Source organism: Salvelinus alpinus, chromosome 28 (assembly GCF_045679555.1).
Source record: "Salvelinus alpinus chromosome 28, SLU_Salpinus.1, whole genome shotgun sequence".
In the NCBI taxonomy this organism is placed as follows: Eukaryota; Metazoa; Chordata; class Actinopteri; order Salmoniformes; family Salmonidae; genus Salvelinus; species Salvelinus alpinus.
Window position 1 is genome coordinate 28,368,788 of NC_092113.1, and position 16,676 is coordinate 28,385,463.

Here is a 16,676-nt window from a genome sequence, read left to right on the forward strand (position 1 = left end):
TTGCCCCAGTCTTATTCCCCATCCCCAGTTCCCTATCCCCCAGCCCCTAGGCCACCCCTATTCCTGCCTCCAGTATTTACTTCAGGGGAGGGATAATCCCTGCAGTGCTGTAATCCTGTACTGCTGAGACCAATTCAAACCCATATGGGACTTAATGCCCTGTAATGCCTTTACAAGGATGATGCATAAAGCTGACATTCCATTCGTTCTGGGTGGGATTCCCTGCTAGGCAAATTCTGAAATAATTAATGTAAATTGGTAGAAGAGGTAGGTTAGGTTATTTCAACCCGATTTTAAATGTATGGGTTATTAACTTCAATATGAAAAAAACAGCCCCTTCTACTCTCTGTACCTTTTTTAGCTATTGTCATACAACTTTGGGTTGTTATTGTTCCTTTTGTTGGGGTTGCATTGCCTTGGCATCCTAATTCAGGGTTGCCTTGGAGCATTGTGGCACGGTGTACCTATCACCTGTCACCTGCCTGCCACCTATTCTTTCAAAACCAGAGGGCACAGTGCCCGGAACACGATGTGTTGTTGATAATTGTATATTCCACTGACGCTCAGAATTACTGCTGAAAGTTTGGTGCATGACAGCAAACCGAACAGCCAAGACAAAGTTTCCTGTGTGTATTCCATGGCTCTCAGTTAAAAGCACTCAGATCGTTGAGGGCTTTTTGGAAGTGGATCTGGCCTGTTTCACTTTGCATAATACTTCTCCCGCTGCAATGACCATGGCTATCAACTCTCACTATCAGTCAGAATGGAGGATAGGTCCCTGGGACCTTTAGGAAGGATTTGTTAGAGAAGATAAGAAGGCTCTTCCTCATGAAGCTCCTCTCTCACCTGTCACAGGGATGGAGGAGGAGAGAATGAGAAAAGTGGAGTGACAGACTTGGAGAGAAAAGGACAAATTGAGAGGAGAGGAAAGAGGGAGGCAAAGAAAGATGGAGTGAGTGGAGTGAAAGTAAAAAATTATCAGGGAGATGAAGAGATAATGATTTGGAAAGTCAGAGGAAGTGCCAGAAGAGAGACAAAAGGTAACAAGGAGGAAGAGAGAGTGAGGGAGAGAGAGTGTGAAGGAGAGAGATAATCCAGGTGTCATCAGTTGTTGGCACAGGGTCTATTTATAGTATTGTGTCCAGCTGATGTCTACCACTCTCAGTGTGCTCTCCAGCCCTCTCGCCTCCCTCTCATAATTTCTACGGTTACTCTCCTGGCTGTTAATAAAGATAATCACCTTAGATTTCCTTCATGCCTCATTTCTCCCGCTGACCGGTCGCTACAATACAGAACGGTTCTAGTCTAGCCTGTCTCTCTCTGATTCTGATTCTCCACAGCCAGGCCTTATCAGTATACTGCACGGCAGGCCAGGTGAGGGCCACGCCATATACAAACACCAGAAGAGACCGTTTAGTCAGACTCTCAGAGAGACGGTATGCGATTGGCCTCGGATTAGCCTGGATTGTTTGATGTGGTCATGATGATATTATGTGGGTGAGACACAGGCCAGATGAGATCTGGTACTATGATGGGCTAGCAGCTGGTGTGTAGTTAGTCCCCAGGCTGGGGGAATATAGGGACACTGGGGGAGGTTTGAGGTTATTTAAACGTTAAATGGCTGCCAGTTGGAACACTAAACCCACCCCTCCTTTTCTCTTTCTATTTATCTCCCCCATTCTCTCTCTCTCTTCCTCTTCCCTCACTCTTTATTTTCCTTGTTCCCTCTATCCTTTCTCACTGTGCTCCCTTGGATCCATTGTCCAGAGAGAGAGTGAACGTGCCTGGGGTAGCAAGGGCTCGCTTTCGGCATACTTCTTTGAGAATTATTAAAGGCTGAGGAGTTTCTGTGAAATGAATATTTTATGTAGAGGAACGGAGCGGAGCGCTCTTACCTCTCCTTTCCCCCAAGCCCAGAACAACTCTTCAGAGGGGTTGAGGTGAGACGTCACACCCCCTTGCCTCCACCCTCACCACCACTACAAAACTACAAACACCCCATCCATACCTTTTTAGTCAAGGGTAGAATTACATTCTCCACACATAGGAAGAGATGTGCTTCTATGAATGTATACTGTACATTACACATTGATACATACATGTACTGATCCAGTTCTTCTAGGTTGTATCTTTCTTTTCTCTCTCACACACACGCTTTCTCTTCTTCCCTCTCCAGTTCTTTGTTCAACTACCACCATGAGTACATTATATGTTGTCTGTGTCAAGAATATTGATGTGTTTCTAACTCTTGGCCATAATGCTCTGATTCTAGGATATAATATTTATATAAATATATAATCTAAAACTGCCTGATGTTGTATGTTTGTGTTGAGTGACTGGTTGGATAGAGAGCATGGAAGAGCTTCGGACTGGACTTTTGATTCATAGAATGGCCACAAGAGTACAGTATTGAGCAGGCCAGAAATGTCTCTGCTTTCTATCAACTGCAGTTTAGTTTCAGAAAAATAGTCTTACAGTGTCATCTTGTGGCTAACTCAATAATAGCCCCTATTTGTAGTCAAATTCACTAATGTATCACACAATATGTTCTGGGTGGCAAAGCCTGAATGCAATGAAACCAAACCACACAGTAAAACAAAGTATGCTCATGTCACGGTTGTATTGAATGGTTGTCACGGTCAACCTCAGCCTCATGCCATAGTTTTATAGCTCATTAGAACATAGCACATAAGGAGTCTGCAGTGCCGATTATCTAAAGTTAATCTAACATGGGACTGCTTAGACGACTGACTGACTATACAGTATGACTTACTTAATTGTAGAGAAAGGGCTCCAAAGATGTATCCATCCAGCAGTATGATATAATCAGAGCCATCTGGGTTCTGCTTAATGAATTAATCCCACAAGCCTGATCTGAGCCAAGAACTTGAGAGGAACCAACATGTTCCTCAATGAGGACTTCTCTGAAGCTGTGTGCCAGAGGTGGAAAGAACTTATCCCAGCTATGAAAGCTGCCAGAGAGCATGGGAACATTACTTACATCAGCTAAGACAGGGTGATTGTCCACCCTCCCTCCCAAAAGCCTTGAAGGAATGAGAGAGCCAAGCCTAAGGGTCAGTAGCTTCAGTCCAATATCACTCACACACACACACACAACATGTTTTACACATACATTTATTAATCTCCGATAAAATAAGGAAAGGCCTAAGAATAGCCCAACCTTAGAAATAAGGTTCATGAAATCAATAACTTGCTAACATCGGATAAAATTCATATACTGGCCATCTCTGAAACACACTTAGATAATTCCTTTGATGCAGCAGTAGCAATGCCGGGATATAACATCTACAGAAAAGACAAGAATGCCTATGGGGGAGGTGTTGCTGTATATGTTCAGAGCCATATTCCTGTAAAACTAAGAGAGGATCTCATGTCAAATGTTGTTGAAGTGTTGTGGTCGCAAGTTCACCTGCCTCATCTAAATCCTCTTCTTTTGGAGTGCTGCTATAGACCACCAAGTACTATTGATAATATGTGTGCAATGCTTGATAATGTGTGTGAAATTAACAGAGGTCTATTTTCTGGGTGACCTGAACATTGACTGGTCAGAAACTACTGTAGATGTCCTCTCAAGAGGGAGCTTCTTACTGTAATATGACCCAGCTTATCACTCAACCAACTATAGTGCATACCAATAGTGTTGGATCTGTGACATCTTCACTAATGCTGCAGAGCTTTTCTCCAAAGCAATATCAGTTTCCATTGGCTGTAGTGACCTTAATATTGTGTCAATAACAAGGAAAACCAAAGTGCCAAAGTTTGGGCCTAGTGCAATTTCTAAGAGATCATACAAAATATTTTCTCAGGACTTTTGTTGAAGATGTAAAACATGTATGTTGGTCTGATGTGTACGAGGAAGTGAATCTAGATGCAGCACTGGAAGTATTTATAAAACTATTCATGCCAATTGTTGACAAGCATGCACCTGTATAAGAATCTAACTGTGAGAACTGTTAGAGCCCTCTGGATTAATGCTGTTTTACATCACGTGCCCTCGCATGGTTGGAGAGGTATTTATCCAATAGAACAGAAAGTGTTCTTCAATTGAAACTTCTCTAACATCAGAAATATACAGTGCGGTGTACCTCAGGGCAGTTTCATTGGGCCGTTACTCTCTATTTTTACAAATTATTTGCCACTGGTCTTACACAAAGCTAGAATGACTATGTATGCGGATGATTCCACACTCTACATAAGGAGTTTCTATCAGTACCAGAATGGGTGATTAATAATAAAATGATCTTAAATACATCTAAAACTAAAAGCATTGTATTTGGTTCAAAACATTCTCTATGACCTAAACCTCAACTGGCTCTCCAGAGGGTGGTGTGGTCAGCCCAGTGCATCACTAGGGGCACACTGCCTGCCCTCCATGACATCTACAGCACACGGTGTCACAGGAAGGCCAAGAAGAACATCAAGGACCTCAGCCACCTGAGCCAAGACTGTTCACCCTGCTACCATCTAGAAGCCGAAAACAGTACACGTGCATCAAAGCTGGGATCGAGAACTGAAAAACATAATCTCTCTCCAGGCCATCCAGACTGTTAAATAGTTACCACTAGCCGGCCTCCGCCTAGTACCCTGCCCTGCACCTTGAACAAAAATATAAACGCACACTGAACAAAAATATAAACGCAACATTCGTTATATATTTTTGTTCAATATATATTTGGCTATTTGATTTAGAATTTTAAGACCCCTTGAAGTCTCCCCCAAAAATATATAAAAAGTTATTTGATGAAAAAAAAATTGGGCCTTTGCTATTAGCTCATACAAATGCATTGAATAACAGATTCACTCCATGGAACAACAGATAATCCCAACAACAATCTAAAGGAAGTTTGTTCTGAAGTGTCTGTATTATATCCGAGAGATATAAGAAAGATCAGGCAAAAAAAAAATTTTTTTTTTTACATGTATTTAACCACTTAACTTTGGCACTTAACAGTCTCCATATATACTTCAATACATTTTTTCAACTGATACCGGGAGACCTTCAGACAAGTTTTATGAGGCCTGTAGGCCTGATGTCCTAGAGCAAAACAACAGATGTAATTGTTCCTGAGAGTCTCACCACTCCATAGAGGGTTCATATACTGTAAGTGTGTACCCAAACGGTTTCGACGCTACAGACAGAAGTTGGCAGAAATTGTCTGTACCGAGTCCCAAGATGCTTGTGGGGGTTGTAGAGCAAAAAAGAGAAGGGTCATAATCGTTTGTAGGCCAAACTGTTTGGACGCTACAGACGATTTTGTGAGAAGAACGATTTTCGGGATGTCTCATGATCTGACAAACATTGCTCTGTCACCTTTCACCGCAGATGAGGATGTGCGTCATTGACGGATGTGGTGGATTGAGAAACATCCAATGTAATAAAGTAAAAACTTTGCTTAAACAAACATATTTTTTATGGGGATGTTATTATGCAAATTAACTTTCTACGGGGGTTCGATCATCGACATGCATCATGTTTGCAACAAGACACTAAATACTGCAAAACATTTGGCAAATAAATTAACTTTTTGTCCTGAATATAAAGTGTTACGTTTGGGGCAAATCCAATACAACATTACTGAATACCACTTGCCATATTTTCAAGCATAGTGGTGGCTGCATCATGTTATGGGTATGCTTGTAATAGTTAAGGACTGGGGAGTTTTTGAGGATAAAAAATAAATAGAATGGAGCTAAGCACAGACAAAATCCTAGAGGAAAACCTGGTTAAGTCTGCTTTACACTAGACACTGGGAGATTAAATCACTTTTTTAGCAGGACAATAACCTAAAACACAAGGCCAAATCTACACTGGAGTTGCTTACCAAGAAGACAGTCAATGCTGAGTTACAGTTTTGACTTAAATCTACTTGAAAAGTGATGGCAAAACCTGAAAATCTTTGTCTTGCAAGGATCAACAACCAATTTGACAAAGCTTGAAGAAATCTGAAAATATTAATTGACAAATGTTGCACAATAAATTAGTAAACATTTCTAAAGACATCTTTTCACTTTGTCATTATAGGGTATTGTGTGTAGATGGGTCATGGATTTAAAAAAAATATTGAATCCATTTAGATTTCTGGCTGTAAAACAACAAAATGTAGAATAAGTCAAGGGGTTTGACTACTTTCTGAAGGCACTATACAGTGCAAACGGAAAGTATTCAGACACCTTGACTTTTCCACATTTTGTTACGTTACAGCCTTATTCTAAAATGGATTAAAGAAAAAAATATTATTATCAATCTACACACAATACCCCATAATGACAAAGCGAAAACAGGTTTTTAAACAATTTTGCAAAAATAAAATAAATAAATGAAATATGTTATACCTTATTTACATAAGTATTCAGACCCTTGGCTATGAGACTAGATATTGAGCTCAGGTGCATCATGTGTCCCAGTTCAAATGTCCCAGTTCTTCCATGGCCTGCACCCTCGCCAGACATGTCACCCATTGAGCATGTTTGGGACGCTCTGGATTGACGTGTACGACAGCGTGTTCCAGTTCCCGCCAATATCCTGCAACTTCGCACAGCCATTGAAAAGGAGTGGGACAACATTCCACAAGCCACAATCAACAGCCCAATAAATTCTATGCAAAGGAGATGTGTTGTGCTGCATGATGCAAATGGTGGTCACTCCAGATACTGACTGGTTTTCTGATCCACGCCCCTACCTTTCTTAAGGTATCTGTGACCAACAGATTTATATCTGAATTCCCAGTCATGCGAGCCTAATGAATTTATTTAGATTGACGGATTTTCTTATATGATCTGTAACTCAGATAAAATCTTTTAAATTGTTGCATGTTGCGTTTTATTTTTGTTCAGTATAGTTTGGATGTAGTGAACTACTTTTTCAAAGTAACTTTAGTGAAGTAAATCATTTTTTTGTTAAAGCGGCAATTAAAAGCATTTTCCCAGCCCGTTTCGGTAAAGAGCTGCGGGATGGGGCTGTGAAAAGTAACCACTCTGAAATTCATAGACAGCGCTATGGATGCAAAAACTGACCATCCATGATATTAAAATGATAGTTTTAACCATGTTTTGAGGGTATATAGTGTTTGTTTACATTTACTATGTTTACAAAACTTTGGCGTAAAACAAGCCTATATTTTGAGTTTTGTACAGGGTACAACCTTGAACTAAGCTCATCCAACTTCCGGCGCCGAAAAGAGATGGCCGCCTCGCTTCGCGTTCCTTGGAAAATATGCAGTATTTTGTTTTTTTATGTGTTATTTCTTACATCGGTACCCCAGGTAATCTTAGGTTTCATTACATACAGTCGGGAGGAACTACTGAATATACGATTAACGTCAACTCATCATCGTTCCTACCAGGAATATGACTTTCCCGAAACGGATCCAGTGTTTTGCCTTCCACCCAATACAATGGATCTGATCCCAGCCGGCGACCCTGTGCGACGCCGAAAAAGGGGCAAACGAGGCGGTCTCGTGGTCAGGCTTCGGAGACGGGCACATCGCGCTCCACTCCCTAGCATACTACTCGCCAATGTCCAGTCTCTTGACAATAAGGTTGATGAAATCCGAGCACGGGTAGCATTCCAGAGAGACATCAGGGATTGCAACGTGCTCTGCTTCACGGAAACATGGCTAACTCAAGGGACGCTAACGGAGTCGGTGCAGCCAGCTGGTTTCTTCATGCATCGCGCCGACAGAAACAAACATCTTTCCGGTAAGAAGAGGGGCGGGGGGGTATGCCTTATGATTAACGAGAAGTGGTGTGATCATCATAACAACACACAGGAACTCAAGTCATTCTGTTCACCTGATCTAGAACTCCTCACAATCAAATGTCGACCGCATTATCTACCAAGGGAATTCTCTTCAATCATAATCACAGCCGTATATATTCCCCCCCAAGCAGACACATCGATGGCCCTGAACGAACTTTATCTGACTCTTTGTAAACTGGAAACCACACACCCTGAGGCTGCATTCATCGTAGCTGGGGATTTTAACAAGGCTAATCTAAAAACAAAACTCCCTAAATTCTATCAGCATATCGATTGTGCTACCAGGGCTGGGAAAACCCTAGATCATTGTTATACTAATTTCCGCGACGCATATAAGGCCCTCCCCCGCCCCCCTTTCGGAAAAGCTGACCACGACACCATTTTGTTGATTCCAGCCTACAAACAGAAACTCAAACAACAAGCTCCCGCGCTCAGGTCTGTTCAACGCTGGTCCGACCAATCTGAATCCACGCTTCAAGACTGCTTCGATCACGCGGATTGGAATATGTTCCGCATCGCGTCCAACAACAATATTGACGAATATGCTGATTCGGTGAGCGAGTTCATTAGGAAGTGCATTGACGATGTCGTACCCACAGCAACGATTAAAACATTCCCAAACCAGAAACCGTGGATTGACGGCAGCATTCGCGTGAAACTGAAAGCGCGAACCACTGCTTTTAACCAGGGCAAGGTGACCGGAAGCATGACCGAATACAAACAGTGTAGCTATTCTCTCCGCAAGGCAATCAAACAGGCTAAGTCCCAGTACAGAGACAAAATCGAGTCGCAATTCAACAGCTCAGACACAAGAGGTATGTGGCAGGGTCTACAGTCAATCACGGATTACAAAAAGAAAACCAGCCCCGTCGCGGACCAGGATGTCTTGCTCCCAGACAGGCTAAACAACTTTTTTGCCCGCTTTGAGGACAATACAGTGCCACTGACACGGCCCCCTACCAAAACCTGCGGGCTCTCCTTCACTGCAGCCGAGGTGAGTAAAACATTTAAACGTGTTAACCCTCGCAAGGCTGCAGGCCCAGACGGCATTCCCAGCCGCGTCCTCAGAGCATGCGCAGACCAGCTGGCTGGTGTGTTTACGGACATATTCAATCAATCCTTATCCCAGTCTGCTGTTCCCACATGCTTCAAGAGGGCCACCATTGTTCCTGTTCCCAAGAAAGCTAAGGTAACTGAGCTAAACGACTACCGCCCCGTAGCACTCACTTCCGTCATCATGAAGTGCTTTGAGAGACTAGTCAAGGACCATATCACCTCCACCCTACCGGACACCCTAGACCCACTCCAATTTGCTTACCGACCCAATAGGTCCACAGACGACGCAATCGCAACCACACTGCACACTGCCCTAACCCATCTGGACAAGAGGAATACCCATGTGAGAATGCTGTTCATCGATTACAGCTCAGCATTTAACACCATAGTACCCTCCAAACTCGTCATCAAGCTCGAGACCCTGGGTCTCGACCCCGCCCTGTGCAACTGGGTCCTGGACTTCCTGACGGGCCGCCCCCAGGTGGTGAGGGTAGGTAACAACATCTCCACCCCGCTGATCCTCAACACTGGGGCCCCACAAGGGTGCGTTCTGAGCCCTCTCCTGTACTCCCTGTTCACCCACGACTGCGTGGCCATGCACGCCTCCAACTCAATCATCAAGTTTGCGGATGACACTACAGTGGTAGGCTTGATTACCAACAACGACGAGACGGCCTACAGGGAGGAGGTGAGGGCCCTCGGAGTGTGGTGTCAGGAAAATAACCTCACACTCAACGTCAACAAAACAAAGGAGATGATTGTGGACTTCAGGAAACAGCAGAGGGAGCACCCCCCTATCCACATCGACGGGTCAGTAGTGGAGAAGGTGGAAAGTTTTAAGTTCCTCGGTGTACACATCACGGACAAACTGAATTGGTCCACCCACACAGACAGCGTTGTGAAGAAGGCGCAGCAGCGCCTCTTCAACCTCAGGAGGCTGAAGAAATTCGGCTTGTCACATAAAGCACTCACAAACTTCTACAGATGCACAATCGAGAGCATCCTGTCGGGCTGTATCACCGCCTGGTACGGCAACTGCTCCGCCCACAACCGTAAGGCTCTCCAGAGGGTAGTGAGGTCTGCAGAACGCATCACCAGGGGCAAACTACCTGCCCTCCAGGACACCTACACCACCCGATGTCACAGGAAGGCCATAAAGATCATCAAGGACAACAACCACCCAAGCCACTGCCTGTTCACCCCGCTATCATCCAGAAGGCGAGGTCAGTACAGGTGCATCAAAGCAGGGACCGAGAGACTGAAAAACAGCTTCTATCTCAAGGCCATCAGACTGTTAAACAGCCACCACTAACATTTAGCGGCCGCTGCCAACATACTGACTCAACTCCAGCCACTTTAAAGATGGGAATTGATGGAAATTATGTAAAAATGTACCACTAGCCACTTTAAACAATGCCACTTAATATAATGTTTACATACCCTACATTACCCATCTCATATGTATATACTGTACTCTATATCATCTACTGCATCTTGCCATCTTTATGTAATACATGTACCACTAGCCACTTTAAACTATGCCACTTTATGTTTACATACCCTACAGTACTCATCTCATATGTATATACCGTACTCTATACCATCTACTGCATCTGCCATGCCGTTCTGTACCACCACTCATTCATATATCTTTATGTACATATTCTTTATCCCTTTACACTTGTGTGTGTGTGTATGGTAGTAGTTGTGGAATTGTTAGGTTAGATTACTTGTTGGTTATTACTGCATTGTCGGAACTAGAAGCACAAGCATTTCGCTACACTCGCATTAACATCTGCTAACCATGTGTATGTGACTAATAAAATTTGATTTGATTTGATTTGAGGCATTGACAAGTTATATTCTTAAATAATCAATATGATTCATTTAAAAGTCCCAAAATGTATGTAGCAACTGCAGATGGCCACCTTTTAAAGAGTAGCTTTAGTGTAGATTAACTTCTTCCCGTGTTAAGTAATTGGTAGCTTGCTAACGAGTCACCCCCATCAAAAAAGCTGACTAGCATAGCCTAGCCTAAAGCCACAGGGATATCATATAATAAAATGTTCATGAAATCACAAGTCCAAGACACCAAATGAAAGATACACATCTTGTGAATCCAGCCATCATTTCTGATTTTTAAAATGTTTTACAGGGAAGACACAATATGTATTTCTATTAGCTAACCACCATAGCAAAAGACACAACTTTTTTTTACCACCATTTTTTTCCTGCATAGGTAGCTATCACAAATTCGACCAAATAAAGATATAAATAGTCACTAACCAAGAAACAACTTCATCAGATGACAGTCTGATAACATATTTATTGTATAGCATATGTTTTGTTCGAAAAATGTGCATATTTCAGGTATAAATCATAGTTTTACATTGCAGCCACCATCACAACTCTCACCAAAGCAACTAGAATAACTACAGAGAGCAACGTGAATTACCTAAATACTCATCATAAAACATTTATGAAAAATACACAGCGTACAGCAAATGAAAGACAAAGATCTTGTGAATCCAGCCAATATTTCAGATTCTTTAAGTGTTTTACAGCGAAAATACAATTTAGCATTATATTAGCTTACTACAATAGCCAACCACACAGCAGCATTGATTCATGCACGTTAGCGATAGCGAATAAACCAGCAAAAGATATAACATTTTTCACTAACCTTCTCAAAACTTAATCAGATGACAGTCCTATAACATCATATTACACAATACATATATTGTTTGTTCGAAAATGTGCATATTTAGCGGCACAAATCGTGGTTATACAATGAGAATAGTAGCCAAGCTGCCAACAAAATGTCGGGAGAAATCTTGGGAGAGGCACCTAATCTAATCAATAACTAATCATAAACTTGACAAAAAAATACAGGTTGGACAGCAAATGAAAGATACATTAGTTCTTAATGCAACCGCTGTGTTAGATTTTTTAAATTAACGTTACTACGACATACAGCGTGCGTTAAAGCGAGACCGCACCGAAATTAATGGCGGAATAGTAGTTTTACATTTTTCAACAGAATAACGAATTAACATCATAAATAGTTCTTACTTTTTGATGAGCTTCCATCAGAATCTTGTGCAAGTGGTCCTTTGTCCAGAATCATCGTTGCTCGGTTGTAGATTGACGTCTTCAACTTAGGAATTAGCAGCAAACATTAGCTATGTGGCCCAGACGTGTCCAACTCTTCATAACGCAGCACAAAGAAATATCCGAAAATCGCAATATACTGATATAAACTGATATAACTCGGTTTAAAATAACTACATTATGATGTCTTTAACACCTATATCGAATAAAATCAGAGCCGGATATATCTAAGGCCTATAACGAGAGCTTTTCAGAATGCCATCCTGAGGTCTGTCTTGCGCCATGACGAACATTGAAAAGAGTGCACCCCACGTTCCAAGACCCTTTATATGGCCTCAGATCTGCCTAGCAACACCATTCCAATTCTCACTGCTTACTGACATCTAGGGGAAATCGTATGCAGTGCATGTCGACTCATTACATGCAAATTAATAAACTGACCCTGGAACAGAGTGCCCGATTTCAGATTTCTCACTTCCTGACAGGAAGTTAGCTGCAACTTGAGTTCTGTTTTACTCACAGATATAATTCAAACGGTTTTAGAAACTAGAGAGTGTTTTCTATCCAATAGTAATAATAATATGCATATTGTACGAGCAAGAATTGAGTACGAGGCAGTTTAATTTGGGAACGAATTTTTACAAAGATAAAAACAGCGCCCCCATATTGACGAGAAGTTAAACTATATTTTCAGTGGCTTCCCCAACACTGGTGAGCACATACACATGTTCAGATCACATACGTATCTGTTCATGTCTCTATCTTTCTCTTGTTCTCTGCTTTCCTGTTCTCCTTAGTCTATAGAGTTTAGCACCATAGTTCAGGTCCACTGTGAAACCAAGAACCTCTCCAAAACTACACATAAATCACTGCCAATTAGTGGTTGTTATGGACCTCTCCCTTCCTCTTTCTCTCTCCCCTCGCTCTGGCCCTGGACTACCGAGGGAGGGAGAGCGGGAACGAGGGAAATCAAATAACATTTTATTTGTCACGTGCCGAATACACTTTTTTTGGTTACTACATGATTCCATATGTGTTATTTCATAGTTTTGATGTCTTCAATATTATTATTATTATATGAGGAGGTGTGCCCAAACTTTTGAATGGTACTATATATATACAGTTGAAGTCGGAAGTTTACACACACTGAGGTTGGAGTCATTAAAACGTGTTTTTCAACCACCCCACAAATTACTTGTTCACAAACTATAGTTTTGGCAAGTCGGTTAGAACATCTACTTTGTGCATGACACAAGTCATTTTTACAACAATTGTTTACAGACAGATTATTTCACTTATAAATCACTGTATCACAATTCCAGTAGGTCAGAAGTTTCCATACACTAAGTTGACTGTGCCTTTAAACAGCTTGGAAAATTTTTAAAAATGATGTCATGGCTTTAGAAGCTTCTGATTGGCCAATTGACATAATTTGAGTCAATTGGAGGTGTACCTGTGGATGTATTTCAAGCCCTACGTTCAAACTCAGTGCCTCTTTGCTTGACATCATGGGAAAATCAAAAGAAATCAGCCAAGACCTCAGAAAACAATTATAAAACTCCACAAGTCTGGTTCATCCTTGGGAGCAATTTCCAAACGCCTGAAGGTACCACGTTCATCTGTACAAACAATAGTACACAAGTATAAACACCATGGGACCACGCAGCTGTCATATCCCTCAGGAAGGAGATGCTCTGTCTCCTAGAGACGAACATACTTTGGTGCGAAAAGTGCAAATCAATCCCAGAACAACAGCAAAGGACCTTGTGAAGATGCTGGAAGAAACAGGTACAAAGTATCTATATCCACAGTAAAACAAGTCCTATATCGACATAACCTGAAAGGCCACTCACCAAGGAAGAAGCCACTGCTCCAAAACCGCCATAAAAAAGCCAGACTACGGTTTGCAACTGCACATGGGGACAAAGAGCGTACTTTTTGGAGAAATGTCCTCTGGTCTGATGAAACAAAAATAGAACTGTTTGGCCATAATGACTATCGTTATGTTTGGAGGAAAAAGGGGGACGCTTGCAAGCCGGAGAACACCATCCCAACCGTGAAGCACGGGGGTGGCAAAATCATGTTGTGGGGGTGCTTGGCTGCAGGTGCACTTCACAAAATAGATGGCATCATGAGGGAGGAATATTATGTGGATATATTGAAGCAACATCTCAAGACATCAGTCAGGAAGTTAAAGCTTGGTCGCAAATGGGTCTTCCAAATGGACAATGACCCCAAGTACACTTCCAAAATTGTGGAAAAATGGCTTAAGGACAACAAAGTCAAGGTATTGGAGTGGCCATCACAAAGCCCTGACCTCAATCCTATAGAAAATGTGTGGGCAGAACTGAAAAAGCGTGTGCGAGTAAGGAGGCCTACCCACCTGACTCAGTTACACCAGCTCTGTCAGGAGGAATGGGCCAAAATTCACCCAAATTATTGTGGGAAGCTTGTGGAAGGCTACCCGAAACATTTGACCCAAGTTAAACAATTTAAAGGCAATGCTACCAAATACTAATTGAGTGTATGTAAACTTCTGACCCACTGGGAATGTGATGAAAGAAATAAAGCTGAAATAAATCATTCTCTCTACTATTATTCTGACATTTTACATTCTTAAAATAAAGTGGTGATCTTAACTGACCTAAGACAAGGAATTTTTACTAGGATTAAATGTCAGGAATTGTGAAAAACGGTATGTATTTGGCTAAGGTGTATGTAAACTTCCGACTTCAACTGTAAATAAACTCAGAAAAAAAAGAAACGTCCCCTCACTGTCAACTGCATTTATTTTCAGCAAACTTAACATGTGTAAATATTTGTATGAACATAACAAGGTTCAACAACTGAGACATAAACTGAACAGGTTCCACAGACATGTGACTAACAGAAATTTAATAATATGTCCCTGAACAAATAGGGGGTCAAAATCAAAAGTAACAGTCCGTTTCTGGTGTGGCCACCAGCTGCATGAAGAACTGCAGTGTATCTCCTCCTCATGGACTGCACCAGATTTGCCAGTTCTTGCTGTGAGATGTTACCCCACTCTTCCACCAAGGCACCTGCAAATTCCCAGACATTTCTGGGGGGAATGGTCCTAGCCCTCACCCTCCGATCCAACAGGTCCCAGACGTGCTCAATGGGATTGAGATACGGGCTCTTTGCTGGCCATGGCAGAACACTGACATTCCTGTTTTGCTGGAAATCATGCACAGAACGATCAATATGGCTGGTGGCATTTTCATGCTGGAGGGACATGTCAGGATGAGCCTGCAGGAAGGGTACCACATGAGGGAGGAGGATGTCTTCCCTGTAACGCACAGCGTTGAGATTGCCTGCAATGACAACAAGCTCAGTCCGATAATGCTGTGACACACCACCCCAGACCATGATGGGGTCCTCCAAATCGATGCCGCTCCAGAGTACAGGCCTCGGTGTAACGCTCATTCCTTCGACGATAAACGTGAATCTGACCATCACCCCTGGTGAGACAAAACCACGACTCGTCAGTGAAGAGCACTTTTTGCCAGTCCTGTCCAGTCCAGCGATGGTGGGTTTATGGCCATAGGCGACATTGTTACCGGTGATGTCTGGTGAGGACCCGCCTACAACAGGCCTACAAGCCCTCAGTCCAGCCTCTCTCAGCCTATTGCGGACAGTCTGAGTACTGATGGAGGGATTGTGCTTTCCTGGTGTAACTCGGGCAGTTGTTGTTGCCATCCTGTACCTGTCCCGCAGGTGTGATGTTCGGATGTTCCTGATCCTGTGCAGGTGTTGTTACACGTGGTCTGCCACTGCGAGGATGATCAGCTGTCTGTCCTGTCTCCTTGTAGCGCTGTCTTAGGCGTCTCACAGTACGGACATTGCAATTTATTGTCCTGGCCACATCTGCAGTCCTCATGCCTCCTTGCAGCATGCCTAAGGCATGTTCACGTAGATGAGCAGGGACTCTGGTCATCTTTATTTTTGTATTTTCAGAGTCAGTAGAAAGGCCTCTTTAGTGAGTTTTCATAACTCTGACCTCAATTGCCTACCGTCTGAAAGCTGTTAGTGTCTTAATGACCGTTCCAAAGGTGCATGTTCATGAATTGTTTAACAAGCATGGGAAACAGTGTTTAAACCCTTTACAATGAAGATCTGTGAAGTTATTTGGATTTTTACAAATTATCTTTGAAAGACAGGGTCCTGAAAAAGGGGCGTTTCTATTTTTGTTGAGTTTATACAGTGGGGAGAACAAGTATTTGATACACTGACGATTTTGCAGGTTTTCCTACTTACAAAGCATGTAGAGGTCTGTAATTTTTATCATAGGTACACTTCAACTGTGAGAGAAGGAATCTAAAACAAAAATCCAGAAAATCACATTGTATGATTTTTAAGTAATTTATTTGCATTTTATTGCATGAAATAAGTATTTGATACATCAGAAAAGCAGAACTTAATATTTGGTACAGAAACCTTAGTTTGCAATTACAGAGATCATACGTTTCCTGTAGTTCTTGACCAGGTTTGCACACACTGCAGCAGGGATTTTGGCCCACTCCTCCATACAGACCTTCTCCAGATCCTTCAGGTTTCGGGGCTGTCGCTGGGCAATACGGACTTTCGGCTCCCTCCAAAGATTTTCTATTGGGTTCAGGTCTGGAGACTGGCAAGGCCACTCCAGGACCTTGAGATGCTTCTTACGGAGCCACTCCTTAGTTGCCCTGGCTGTGTGTTTCGGGTCGTT